Source organism: Saccopteryx leptura, chromosome 5 (genome assembly GCF_036850995.1).
Source record: "Saccopteryx leptura isolate mSacLep1 chromosome 5, mSacLep1_pri_phased_curated, whole genome shotgun sequence".
Lineage (NCBI taxonomy): Eukaryota > Metazoa > Chordata > Mammalia > Chiroptera > Emballonuridae > Saccopteryx > Saccopteryx leptura.
The window spans coordinates 58077854-58092514 of record NC_089507.1 but is presented as its reverse complement, the minus strand read 5'-3'; the positions used below and the strand labels follow the sequence as shown (position 1 = coordinate 58092514).

Genomic DNA, 14661 nt, shown 5'->3' with positions numbered 1-14661 from the left:
TTCCCGGAGAACCATACAAACCTCTGCAGTGAACCATTACAATTCCTTATTATAATATCATACACTATAGCTTGAAAGCACCTTTTGTACAGTATTCCATTTGATCCTAATTCTAAAGGGCAAGGAGAGCAGGTATTATTTATTCCCATTTAGCAAATGTAAACAGCCTCAAATAGGGACAGTTTCACGCTTGAGGTCAGGACATATAAGTTACATAGCTGGTACATAAAGCTAGGGCCCCTAACTCTCACTTCCACACTCTTCCCTTATGTTATACTGCTTTTGAATTCTACAGTCCTTTAAGTCTCTTGACACAGGCAGCAAACATTTAATACCGAAAGCTTCTTTAGAGGGAAAGCTTCTTTTGAAGAAAGAGGAGTTACTGAAATCCAGACGGGACACCTCTCTATCCCTACCCCAACTGTCCCAAGATATAGAGAATGATGAGGCCACTTTTTGAAGGGCTCTCCCACCCTTACCCCTGCCACCCAGACTACTTTCCTGCTCATGACTCGGAACTGCTTAACACTGGTTACACTGTTGAAATGATACAGGATGTGTCATGTTCAGACTTAAGAGTCCACTTCTATACCCAGCCCAATCATCCATTCATTCAATCAGTAATCATTAAGGATTAACCATGGACCACACAATGGGTTAGGGATTGGGCTTGTAATAGTGGCAACATAGACACAATCCCTCCCTCTATAAAATTATAAATTAATGGGGAGCACAGGCAAAATATCATAACAGTACAACTATATAATTACAAATCATGATAAGTGCTAGGGAGATAGAGTACGTGAGACAAGAGTAGTCTACTCAACACGCCTCTCTCTCCTTTCCATCCACTTTCTTACATTGTGTGTGTGTTCGTTTCCCTCTAATCATATGTCTCAGAGAGCAGGCATCAGAAGTTATAATTACCTTATGGAGTGCTCTGAGCCAGGCCAGGTCCTAAATTACTACTTCTACAGTTTATTGTAATCTTCACAACCAATCTCTAAGGTGGGTACTTTTATGTTATTACATCCCTACCTCACAGATGAAGGAACTGAGACTCAGAGAAGAGAAAACTGCTCAAACTCTAGTTTGAATCCAGTTCTGGCTGATGACAAGGCTTATGCTCCTAGCAACTATACAGAACGACACAGCCTGGAATTGTACTTATGTGCAGATTTTTTTCAATCAATGTATATTCTCTTCCTGATGATTTTCTCAATCACATTTTCTTTTCTCTAGCATACCTTACTATTAGCAGTTTTCAAGGACTCAAAAATTAAATCTAGTGCCCCTCACCACTATTTCATGCAAGGGTCAAGTGCAGTCCTAGTCTATCTTTCTTTCCTTGGCCAGGTATGGTGACCACTTCTATATGGTGCCCTCTTCCAAGAGAAGATGCCCGATAAATATGTGTTTAATAAAAATGTGTTCTGCCTGACCTGTGGTGGCGCAGTGGATAAAGCATCGACCTGGAATGCTGAGGTTGCTGGTTCAAAACCCTGGGCTTGCCTGGTCAAGGCACATATGGGAGTTGATGCTTCCTGCTCCTCCCTCTCCCTTCTCTCTCTCTCTCTCTCTCATTCTCTCTCCTCTCTAAAAATTAATAAAAGTTAAAAAAAATTTTTTTTAAATAAATAAATAATAGACATTATAAAAATGTGTTCTGAGTGAACATTAGACAGGTTCCTGGTGGGCTCCCTGCAGTTGTCTATCCCACCTTATTTGGAAGGAGAATGCTTGCTTCCCAGAGTGAACTTCTATTGCTGATGCTCTGTCTGGACCAGATCAGTGTAGTGTTAGTCTACTGGGCCAGGTGGGGCGGAGTGCCAAAAATATAATGCAGCCAATGCCCAGACCCTTAGCTGAGAAAACAAAGAGCATGTGAAAAATTCTTGACATCCTGAATCATGGGATTCTAATGGACCAGTAAAGTTGGAGTCAAATAGAATCTGTTCCAGTCCATTACAGTAGTACTGGACCAGTAGCCAGGAGACCTGCACCAGGTTAGTATAGATGACCTTTAGGGTTCCTTTACTTTTAACAGCCTTGGACCAAGGTGGAGAAGTGCATAAATGACAAACCCTGAGCGAGAAAACATCTCTGCGTACCTCCATCCACAGTGATGAGCACCTTCTACGTGTAGGCTCCAAGCTGGAGTCTGTGTGGAATGAAAGACAGCATCTGACTTCCGGTTTTGCTGGAGACACACACTGGATTTGATGTCAGAGCAACCTAGGTGCCAATCTGAGCTCTGCCAGTCCCTGGCCACTAGTCTCTCTGAGCCTCAGGGCCTCCTCTGTAAAAAGGGGATAGAATATTACCGCCTGGTGCCATGGCTACAGGATCACTGAGGCCAGCCTGTGATAACCAATTCATGACCAGAGCCATTATTATTCAATCTGGGTAGCCTGAGAGAGAAACACAGGGAAGTCACCTAAGGGGTTTGATAGGATGGGGGCATAATGATAGTCTTTTTTATTCCTTATAAAAAGAAACTGCAAATGTCCAAAGCCTTTTGGGAAGGATATATAACTCCAGAGAGGAGGGTTTTTTGTATATAAAAACAGGAAATTTGGGGTATCATCTAGGTCTCTTAGGAACAGACTAGCACAGAAGACCCAGCAACTGGTGTGAAAGAGAGGGGTCCTTCAGTGTAAGGATAATAGAATTAGCCTGAGGAAGTCTTCCGGAGGCTTCCTCTTGCCCAGAGCCTCAGACACTGGGCAGGGACGGTGCACCAGTGAATGTATCTGCAAGGCTGTTTTAAAAACAGGGGGGTCAAGCCTGGCCAGGCGGTGGTGCAGTGGATAGAGTATTGAACTGGGATACAGAGGACCAAGGTTTGAAACCCCGAGGTTGCCGGCTTGAGCACAGGCCCATTCGGAGTATGGGGTCGCTGGCTTGAGCATGGGATCATAGACATGACCCCATGGTCGCTGGCTTGAGTCCAAAGGTCACTGGCTTGAAGCCCAAGGTCACTGGCTTGAAGACCAAGGTCACTGGCTTGAGCAAGGGCTCACTCGCTCTGCTGGAGCCCCCTGGATCAAGGCACACATGAGAAATCAATCAATGAACAACTAAGGTACAGCAATGAAGAACTGATGCTTCTCATCTCTCTCCCTTCCTGTCTGTTTGTCCCTATCTCTGTCTCTCTCTATATATCTGTCACAAAAAAATAAAGTAAAAATAAAAACATGGGGGTCAAATGTATGGCAACGGAAGGAAACTAGACTTGGGATGGTGAGCACACAATAGAGTATACAGACTTTGAATTGTGTTGGACACCTGAAATTTATATAATGACATTAACTAATGTTGTCTCAATAAATTTAATAATTAAAAACTATAATGAGATTGGGCCCAGCTTTTTTGAGTCCCTGGAGTCCTCCCATCTTGAGCTCTGGGGAAAGAGACCCCTCCCATCCACTAGGCAGGAGGAGGTAGAAGGGGTCTGGCTTTGGAAAGTCATTGGGGGGCACAATGTGGGCTGTGGGCGCCAGCCTTTCTCTCTCCCATCTACTTGCAAATAAGTTGCTCCTGTCCTACACCTGCTTATAGAAGAGGGGTGGACATTTAAAAATGTAAATGGAGACTGTCATTCATTGGCAGAAAATAGGTCCCTTGCTAAATTTGGCATCAGCTAAGGAATTTTAGCGAAAATGAACTCACCCTCTTGTTGCGAGGGAGGCCTAATCTTTGCTTTGCCCAAGAGGATTATTGGTCTTAGAAAGCAGCTCACATTCATTTTTTTTAAAAAGCTCGTGCCAACTGCATTTACGTCCATAATATGCAAGATTCGTTCTGCTTTTTAGGGTAGATAATAGACATTCCGTGCTATTTAGATGTCTTCAGCCCTCATACCTAAATGTTCCCACCTTTGATATCCCCCACAGCAGAGTCTCCCTGTCTCCCGAGCATTCTGCCAGCTGTTGCTTTATGTTGTTTGGAAGCACAGTTTAAATTGAGGGCAAGGTACCAAAATGCAGCCCATGTGTGGAAACTTTTTGGGGATTTACAATATACCTTTTTAAGGTGTAAATATGCTTTTAAGGACTGAGTTTTTACTTATCCTCATCATTTTCCTTTCTTTTTGTTACTACAAAATTAGTGTAATATAGAGCTTTTTTGTTTTTAATCCTTTATGTCCTTACTCACTCCAAGGACATCCTCTCCAGGGGAATTCTGGACCCACTGACATATATAACAGAAAAGGGGGACCGACAGATCTGTCTCTAGCATGGCATTCTCAAAACATCACTTCAAATGGCTACAGATTTGGCACTTGTGTTAGGCTTTACAATTTACAAAGTATTTTTACCTAACACATCTAATCTTCATAACAACCCTATGGAGTACTGCCTCCCTTTGACAGAAATGGAAACTGAGGCACAGGTAATTTAAATAAGTTGCTCAAGACCATAAAGAAAGTGGAAAAACCAAGACTCAACACATTATAAGGCTCCAAATGGTGTCCCGAACCACCTTCTAGAACAGGGGTCCCCAAACTTTTTACACAGGGGGCCAGTTCACTGTCCCTCAGACCACTGGAGGGCCAGACTATAAAAAAAAACTATGAACAAATCCCTATGCACACTGCACATATCTTATTTTAAAGTAAAAAAACAAAATGGGAACAAATATAACATTTAAAATAAAGAACAAGTAAATTTAAATCAACAAACTGACCAGTATTTCAATGGGAACTATGCTACTCTCACTGACCACCAATGAAAAAGGTGCCCCTTCCGGAAGTGCGGTGGGGCCAGATAAATGGCCTCAGGGGGCCGCATGTGGCCCGCTGGGCCGTAGTTTGGGGACCCCTGTTCTAGAACAATCACATCACCTCAGGGCTCAGTGAGATATTTGTAGGAGTGAAAGATCTTTAGATAGCAGTTGCCTTATCTCAGGAAGAGCATAGTAATTCTTCCAGTATTGTCTTCCTCAGGAGTGATGATGATCTTTGGTGGTTTCCTCAGTAACTACCACTTACTACTGGAGCTGCTTAATTTCCACCTGTAGTTAGAATTCCTGTGTTAACTTGGGACCAACTGGACTGCAAATAAGAAGGAATTTAAGTCTGTAAGCAGTATCTCAGGAGACAGAATCAAGACAAACTTAGCCGGTCGCGTTCTCCTTCTGAACCCAAGCAACCCCCAGTTCCCAAGGCCGGCCTGGTCATCCAGGCTGGATGAAACCTTCCAGACTGGAGCCTGGTCTTGTTAGTGCCCACTAACCCATAAACAGATGGTATTGGGAACAAAAGCTGAAGGGAAGTCAGGTTGAGAAGTTTTACCTGACTGGGCAGAACAGGTCCTCCCCCTGCACCGGGCACTAACACACAGAACGAGTGGGTGTCAGCCAGGACTTTGGCAGGTGCTGGGGCGGCAGTCCGGACCTGGCCAGCGTCGGCAGGAAATACCCTATGAGCTTTACATCACCCCTTGTCTCCCCTCCCGCTGCAATCCCAACACACCAAGCCTGGCAAAGGTCCAGAACCTATGACAAAGAGAACGTAGTGGACTGTGACCCCATGTCACAAATCCAGCTGCAGATCCAGCTGCAGATCAGTGCCCCCCCCCCCCCCAGCCTGACCTGCCTGGCTCAGTGGGGGAGGCAGCCTCCTCTCTTTGTGGCATTCCAGCTGCCAGTAGTGAAGAGGTAACCATGGGAACCATCACAAAGGACTTAAAGTTGAGGAAAAGAGGCTGGAGGCCATAGTGGAGAGGCAGAGCGGGACTTTAAGCATCAGTCCCGCAATCCTCCTCACTGTAGCCATGAGCAAGGATTGTGAGTCAGACTAGAAGACAGGTGGAGCCTGCACGCAGCGAAGCAGCCTCGAGGTCAGGGCCAGCCACAGACCTAAGAGCCTCGTAGTTCTCCCTCCAGGTTTCTTCTCCCCTCCGGGAGCAGAGCCCTAAGAGAACTGTTTGCAGTAATTGTACCCTGAGATAATGGGGCTCGCTCGGGTGAACAGAACTTCAAATACAGTGACATTCCTTCAAATACAGGGCTGCAAGAGCACTCTGCAAAGGGGGTCCTCCCCTCTCCTCCCACCCCCCTTCCTCAGCCCACTGCCTCCAGCAGCACCTTCTCTGCATGTCCGGGACTCTCTGATGGGTCTGATATAAGCCTGGCACCACCTGGATGGCTGAGGAAAGGGCCCCAAGATCCTGGCTGTCTAGATGCACTGCAAAGGAGAGGCCCGATGTGCAGAACATCAGTACAAAGCAGCTTAGTGGGATTAAGTGAAACGGCTCAGATCGAAATAGGAAATCATGTCTGTATATAACTCATTTTCCCCCTGGGCAGCTACACATTGTAATAAATTGACCAATGTGGCTTCTTACATCATCACATGAATGAGTTCTCAACCTACCACCTGGGATTTATTTCTTAAAGTTTTCGAGGTCAGGGTTCTCCAGAATCTGGGAGTTGAGAAAATGCCAGTGGAAATAGGGAATACAGACTATCCTGGGCCGAGAGTTTACGTTGCCTCTAACTATGACCAGGCTCCGGAACACCTTTCTCACCGCGGCTTCCTTGTGGACACCAAGATAACATCACATCTCTGACAATCTCTAAATGGGATTCACAAAGTCTAGGCCAGATAATAACTGGTGGCCTGGTGCTCCATTTTTTATTCACAAATTGACTTAATTGGAGTCCCTGGGGTAGGAGGTAAAGGACAAGGTCAGAGAGAGAGCCACTGACAGGCAAGACTTTGGAGGACTGAGGGCAGACTGTGACCAGCTCATTAGCACCTGTCCTGCAAACCCCACCCCCCACAAGGTAGTAAGGATACCCACAACCATTTAGGAACACACTCAGGAGTCAGCAATTCCACCGCCACCAGTGTTCACTCACGGGCAGCCTCTACAGGAGGGAAGGCACTTAACAGATGTTCCTTTCTCCTTGCAGTAATTAAATAAAAAATAACTTTGCCTAAAGGGGGAAAGTAATGGACATCTATTATAAACCTCATCATCTGAGAGGCAAGATCTGCTTAGGTTCCAATCCCAGCATTTCCACGCCTGATGTCATCTGTGTCGGTTTCCTCACCTTTAAAAGGAGATAATAATAGTGCCTACCTCATAGGTGTGTGAGAAAGATACAAGGGTTTCAGACACTTCCTGACTCTTGGCAAATAATAAATGTTAGAAGCTAACACCCATCGGGTGCTAAGCAAGTTATTTTTACATGTATTTTGTCACTTAATATTTTTAACAGCCTTAATCTGATAAGTATTAATACCTCTTTTTAAGGCATTATTATCACCATTTTGCAGATGAGAAAACTCAGGCTTGAAGAATTTAACTACTTATAGGTGGTAGAACTCAGATTCAAATGGAAGTCATCCTGGTTCCAAAGTCTAAGACCTTTCCATTACAATAAACTGCCTTTACCTATAAGATCATTTTGTTGTTATTTTTAGTCATGAATAACAAGAGAAAACATTAGCAAGAAACTCTGATGTTTAAGAAACGGTACTAATGGAAAAAGAACCAGGATCTTAAATCTCCATCACAAGCAGGAAGCTAAAAAACAAAACAAAAACAACTAGTCTAAGACAGAGACCTCTGCTGACAACTATTCCAAGACAAATGGCTACACATTTATATTCACTCAGGGTGTCTATAAACCCTTGAGTGCAAAATATCTTATTTTTCATCACTGAATTCCAGAGGCTAATAAAATGTTCTCAGCAAATGGCTGATGTTTACTGAATGCATTAAACTAATCGAACAACAAATGCCTCTGCTGGAGCTGGCAAAGCACTCTTTGCAAACACTGTGTCGAACTTAAAAATAAGTGAAGTTAACAGACCAAGTAAACTCCTGTATTTTATTTACCACTTTGTCCAAGGTATTTTGCTGAAAATTCAAGTTATATAATTTGTCCCTTTTTTAAAAAGCACAACATTAATTTTATACAGAGATCAAGAGTTGGGGAGGGGGCGGGGGAAGGGTGTAAAGAGGGACAAATATAAGGTGATGGAAAATGATTTGACTTTGGGTGATAGGTATACAACATAATGAACAGTTCAAATGCTATAGAAATGTTTACTTGAAACCTATGTACTCTTATTGATCAATGTCACCCTGTTAAATTAAATTTTCTAAATAATAAAAAAGAGAGCCGTTTTCCACCTGCAGCTTTAGAAAGAAGATATAATATGTAACCCTTTCACCTGGATTCCTAGAGGATGCTGTGACTTCAGCTTCAACTGATATCATTAAATCAGTTGTCACAAACAGAAGGGTTTGCCTAGTGGGTATTTCCTCTCTTTGGGGTTTACTTGCGCTGGCAAAGCAAAGTCCCAGTGGTATTTTGATCAGGTAGGCAAGAACTTTACATTTAAATTCCCTACAACCTCACAAAAGGATCCATTAAAAAAAAGACACATACAATCCTAAGGATATTGGTTACTATGTTATGAAGTTCTTAATAATATTAAATAAGCCTGACCTGTGGTGGCGCAGTGGATAAAGCGTCGACCTGGAAATGCTGAGGTCGCAGATTCAAAACCCTGGGCTTGCCTGGTCAAGGCACATATGGGAGTTGATGCTTCCAGCTCCTCCCCCCCTTCTCTCTCTCTGTCTCTATCTCTCATTCTCTCTCTCTCTGTCTCTCCCTCTCCTCTCTAAAATGAATAAATAAAAATAAATAAAAATTAAAAAAAAAATAAAAAATAAAAAAAACAAGAAAATATTATCTTTAAAAAAATATATTAAATAAGAGGGCTTTCACAAAAAGTGCAATTGATTTTATCATCAACACCAAAATTATACATTATATTTATCACAATACATGGAATTATTAGTTATTTATTGAGTTCTGATCAAGCTGAACACTTTCATTATCTAACTTAATCTTCACAGCCACCCTATGAAGGAGATGCTTTATTCAGGCTCAGAGACATTTAATAACTTGCCCAAGGTAATACAGTGTGTCCGTAAAGTCATGGTGCACTTTTGACCGGTCACAGGAAAGCAACAGAAGACAATAGAAATGTGAAATCTGCACCAAATAAAAGGAAAACTCTCCCAGTTTCATACCTATTCAGTGCAGTTCGATGTGGGCTCACGCACAGATTTTTTAGGGCTCCTTAGGTAGCTATCCCGTATAGCCTCTACAGACTCCTCACTGACTGATGGCCTACCAGGACAGGGTTTCTCCACCAAACTGCCAGTTTCCTTCAACTGCTTATCCCACCGAGTAATGTTATTCCTATGTGGTGGCGCTTCGTTCTAAACACGCCGATATTCACGTTGCACTTTGGTCATGGATTCAAATTTAGCGAGCCACAGAACACACTGAACTTTTCTCTGTACCATCCACATCTCGACTGGCATGGCTGTGGGCTGCTCCACTGTATACGCGGTGTTACGTCATCATCTGCGCATGCGCACATGCTGCCACATCATCCTACAGAAACTGGGAGGGTTTTCCTTTTATTTGGTGCAGATTTCACATTTCTATCATCTTTTGTTGCTTTCCTGTGTCCGGTCAAAAATGCACCATGACTTTACGGACACACTGTATATAGCTAGAGACCAAGATGGCATGTATACATTTGTGTATTTCTACAACCTAAGTTGTTCTAATTGAACCAATGCTTTGCATATGATAAAAGACATAGGTCTTAAGAGTTCAGTTCAATGGATTTTGATCATTGTGGATAGCTATGTAACCATAACTCAAAAGAAGACAGAACATTTCCATCACTCCAGAAAATCTCTTCTCACCTCTTCCAGTCAATCTTCCCTCCCCCAAAGGCAAGCACTAACCTCTACTATCATAGATTAGTTTTGTCCATTCTAGTACTTAATAAATAGAATTGCTTCTTGAATTCCTTTGTGTCTAGCTTCTTTCCAGGTGGCTATGTATATCACTAGTTCATTACTTTTGATTACTGAGTAGTATTCTATTGTATGGATGTATCACAGTTTATCCATTTTCCTTTGATTAATTTAGGGTTGTTTCCAGTTGTTGATAATTATGAATAAGGTGGTTAGGAACATTCTTTCCAAGTCATTTTGTGGACATTCATTTTCATCTATCTTGGGTAAATAGCTAGGTTGGGTCATAGGGTTGGTGTATGTTTAACTTACAACAAAACTAAGTTCTTAATTCTGTACTCTACTCCTTCAGAAATGCCAAAGCTTATTAACATGTTTGATTTCTCCTCTTATATGACAAGTTTCCTGAGGGCAAAGAACCCATCTCCAGTTCCTGGGCTACCTCCCACATAGTAAATGTTTGCTGAACAAATAAATGACCATTGTTCATACTGCATTCCTATTCCTTCTTTAGGCGTTACTATAGCATAAGAAAACATTCTTGGTATGCATGAAAAAAATATGACAAGCTGGAGGGTGTGCACTGGAGGCACTGCTCATTCATTCAAGCAAGGTGAAAAACTGTCCAGCCAGGAGACTCTTGACTTCCCCATTTTCTTTTTGATATGACCTTTCCTAGAAAGTGAACCCCGCCCGGTGATCCTGCAGGAAGAAAGAAGGGTGGCTGCTCCTGATCAAGTGACACTATGGAAAGGGAGGAAACTGTCACTGCAATTGAGGTCACACAGTGGTTAGAATTACAGGATACTTCTGTCAAGCAGGAGGGCAGAGGAAGCAGCAACCCATGAAATCCTGACCTTCTGAAAGAAGCTAGCAAAACAGCCGCACTGTTAGAGCCCAGGGGAACAGCCTCCAATAGAAGGACAGAGATACCTGGTTTTGGTAAAAATGCCACATGGATTCTATATTGAAAATGAAAAGTAAAAATACCTTTTGAGGGGAAAGTAAAATGTTAATGTAAAAACATAACCAAATTTAACACACAAGATAGGATAATAAAAAAAAAACACACTCGGTCCAAAGTGGAGAAACGTTTCAGGCATACCATCCTTAGCTCAAAGGTGTATCACGAAACACCCCTTTCTGACTTTGAGGCAGAACATTTAATTCCCATGAATCGATTCATTCATTTACTTTAAATCACAGAGCTTACACTAGTATTTAACCTATAACTTCCTGGAAAGTAACTGAATCATTATCAATATTCTATACCTAAAGAGAAAAGGATTGGCAAGTCCTAGCAGTAATTTTAAATTTTTCTTATCAAAAAAGAACTTTTGTTTTACATAAATCAAACCAGGGTTTTGCCTCATACTAGATTCCAGTGCTTTGGGGCAACTGTTATTTCCTTTGGTCCCAGGTTACTGAGGACAGAAATTAGTTTAGAATTCCTCAGTTTGGGCTCTGAGAGGTAACCTAGTCTTCCTTAATCCAGGCAGCACCGCACTAAAGCCATCCTAGGCAGATGGATGTTTACCCTATTCTTGAAGTCTCCAGGGAAGTAAATTCTCTACAACATCCCTTGGTAACCTTCTCCAGGGTTTTATCAAGCAGACAGTGAGGAAGTTCAGATGTAGAAACCAATAAAAATATTAACCCTGAGCCTAGCTACAAGCACTGGAAAGGGGTATGTGCTTGGGCACTTTGCCTTCAGTGGTAGAGAAATGTATTTAGAAAACAGGCTACGCAAACAGAAACCATTTGTCAGGAACAGATGTGGGAAGTTGATTCAAGAGAAATTGCCACAATAAATTCTGTTCCATTAAACCACATGAATGTTATTGTTGGCTATAACATTTTTTTAAAGTACAAATTTATTTCCTTGTCAATTACTAGTTTTAGTGCCTAATCAGGTTTGTTAGCAATTTTTTAAAAATGTCCACAGCTCCAAGTTTTCTAATGGCTAGCCTTCTATGAAAAGCTAGGCCTTAGCAAACAGAACAGGAATGCTATTGTTAAGGATAGCTTTCCTTCTTTCTCGCTTCGGTATATTCCTTCTTTTCCATAGTGGTCACGTAATACTTTTATAATGGGGGGTGGTAATTTTTAAAAGACAAAAATAACCATCAGGGTTAACTGAAATGCAAAACAACTTTTGGTGACATTATTTAGGGGAAGATTTAGACATTTGTCTGACCAGCATTCTTTTAATTGAAAATACTTATTTAACTGGCCTTCCAATATAAATAATCAGAAATAGAGAAAACACAGAACTACCTTTAGAAGCCTCGATGCTAAGATTTCCTGCTGCACCCTGGTATCTCCCAGCAATCTCTCCACGGAGAGTATGTGCCTGTGGGCAATTACTCTCTCCAGTCCTAAAGCCTCCCTGAACAAAAGTGTACCAACACAACACTAAGATTTGAAAACGCACAACCCCCTCCCCCCAAAAAACAGTAATAGTAAAATACAGGAGCGCAAGAGACCGACAAATCCCACCCCACCCCCACAGGATGCTACTGGATGTATTGAAATTTTATAAGCTCTCCCCCATCCTTCAGCAAAGCACTTTTATTCATCTGGCAACTCAGAGTAGAGCACGTGTCAGGTATAATTTCATTGTCATGATTTAATTTTCACTACAAAACCGTGGAACACACCTTTTAAAATTTTGCCTTGAGATCTGGAACAAGTGGGAGGAAGGGGCAAACACGCCCTTCCAAGCACAATTAAGGCCTTTCCTACAGAAACGAATCCAGTACAATAAAAAAAAAAGTCGTTTTCCTAAACTCAGTAGAAGCCCTCGTGGGAAGCCATTTATCAAAATTAAAATATTTCACAGATCATTTCTTCTGAAAAGTTTTTCATGCTGTCAGTAGCCTGCAATTATTTTCCTCTTTGGAGTGGCAGTTTCTGCCTCCTTAATCAAAGAAGCCAAGGCCCAGGAGTGTCAGGAGACCCTCCGAGCGCGCCACCTTCCCCCATCAGGCGGGCTGCAGTGAAAGCCAGCCCCGGGACCCATTCTCACCGATCCCGTCTCCAGAGTCGCTGCAGGGGCCGAAATAGTCACCCCTTAGAAAGTAGGCGGCGGGGCACCCTACCTCCCTGCTTCAGAGGCAGCAGTGTATACCGACCGCGCCCGCCGCTGGCCAGGGGAAGCAGACCCGAGCCCCGCACTCACCATCGCCGCTCGCAGGGCCGCCGCCCCCGCCCCCCGGGCCGCGCGGGGCTCCAGGCCGACGCCAAGTTCAAACCTTGCCGCCGCTCGGAGGAGGCAGCGCGGGGCATCGCCGGCGGGGCTCAGCCACGCTCAACAATGGGAGGCTCGGCCGCACCCTGCGCCTCTGCGCCAGGCTGCAGCGGCTGTGCAGCGGGCCCTGGGCGCGCAGCTCCCGGGGCCTGAGTCCCGGCGCCGGGGACCACGCCTCCCCGCCGCGGGGGCGCTCCGGAGGCCCGCGCTCGCTCTGCGCTCGCCACCAGGTAATCCACAGGAAGCCTCCCGGATTGGCTCAGGGCGGGATTTGCATGTCAATGGCAAAGAAAGCTCCCTAAGGTTTGAAAACGGATTCTGGGCTGAAGGAATCAGGCTCCACTCGGGTCCTCTTGGTAATTAGGGTACCGAAGCACACACTCTCAGTCTCTCCTTGACCAGTTCGCAGTCATAAAAGTGCCTTACCTCTTCCCCCGCACCCCATTTTGAAATGAAGAGGAATCCAAAAGCAAAATTGCAACTTAAAAAGCCCGCGCTCGCTTTTCAGGGGCTATACAGTTAGTAATTGATCAAATGAAGCATGCATGAAGCAAGGTAAAAGTTCACAGCTTTAAAAAAAAGCTCACATTACAAGGAAAATAGCCATCCCTTTTCTCTTTACGTCCTCTTTCCAGTGGAGTCAATAGGAGAGACTCAATCTTGCTTGCTAGTCGGCTAAAAGCTGTTGAAAGCTTCCAGCCCTTTTTTGTTTCCATAAGCGTCATCTCTAGATGAGAGACAGGTGACGGTTTCAGTGGTTATGATTGTAATTTTTTGGGAGATACTGGATTCGGCTATGGAAACCTTTGGGTCTTAGACAAGTCTTTCACATATTTACATTGTTTTGCATATATTATCAAGGTGCCTCGTTAGTCTTAAGGTACGGTGCTATTTTCAGTTTCACATTTCTTCAAAGGCTCATTCCAGCCTCTTTCAATAGAGGTAAGATTTTTTTTTTCCCCATAGAGAGTACCTTTCTTAATTGCTTCCACATGTCAGCTCCAGAAATTAAAATAACAAGAAAATTTGAAAGTGGCTCTATTTCTTCTTACTCATGTAGAATCCCTTTTGTTAAAAATCTCAGATTCTATATTTAAGACAATAAATATACATATAGACACACAAAAAGGTAGGAATTAGAAAACTCAGTTCCCCTACGGTTGATACCACTTGTCTTGACTTGGCTGTGCCCTTGGTTATAACCCGGGGAATGCAATGGCAACCACTAAATAAACCTCTTTACTGAGATCTTCCTAGACAGGCTCGCCCCCTCCACGCACAGTATTATCCCCCTTAAAACTGCAGTTTGTTTTCAATGATATCACAAGCACATACAAACACATATACACACACACTTGTGACACAGTCAATGGGATCCCCACACACATTGTTGCTAGGCATTGGAAGCAGGGAGGCGGATGTTGACTGTCCTGTGTCCTAGTGGGAATCTAGTTTTGGGGGAAGGCAGGTGATGTTCAGATCTTAAACTTTAAAGAAGTGGTCAGCCCTGACAGAATAGAAAGCACACTGCATTCCCTCACCTGTTGAGGAATTAAGTATTAGCTGAGGACACGGGCAGGAACTCTGGAAGCAGAGCAGATAAGACCT

The 14661-nt window shown here is 43.4% G+C and overlaps 1 protein-coding gene across 7 annotated transcripts in view; it reads right to left on the bottom strand.

Moving 5' to 3' along the window:
* The window catches only part of SHROOM3 (shroom family member 3), a 322616-nt gene that overhangs the window by 85054 nt on the left and 222901 nt on the right, over positions 1-14661 (bottom strand). Inside the window, exon 1 of one of the 7 annotated variants that reach the window (XM_066386950.1) lies at positions 12985-13235. The exons of the other annotated variants lie outside the window; for them this stretch is intronic. The gene's annotated coding sequence lies outside the window, so the exon portion shown is untranslated. Of the gene's footprint in view, positions 1-12984; positions 13236-14661 lie in introns of those variants that run through there. 7 annotated transcript variants of the gene reach the window in all.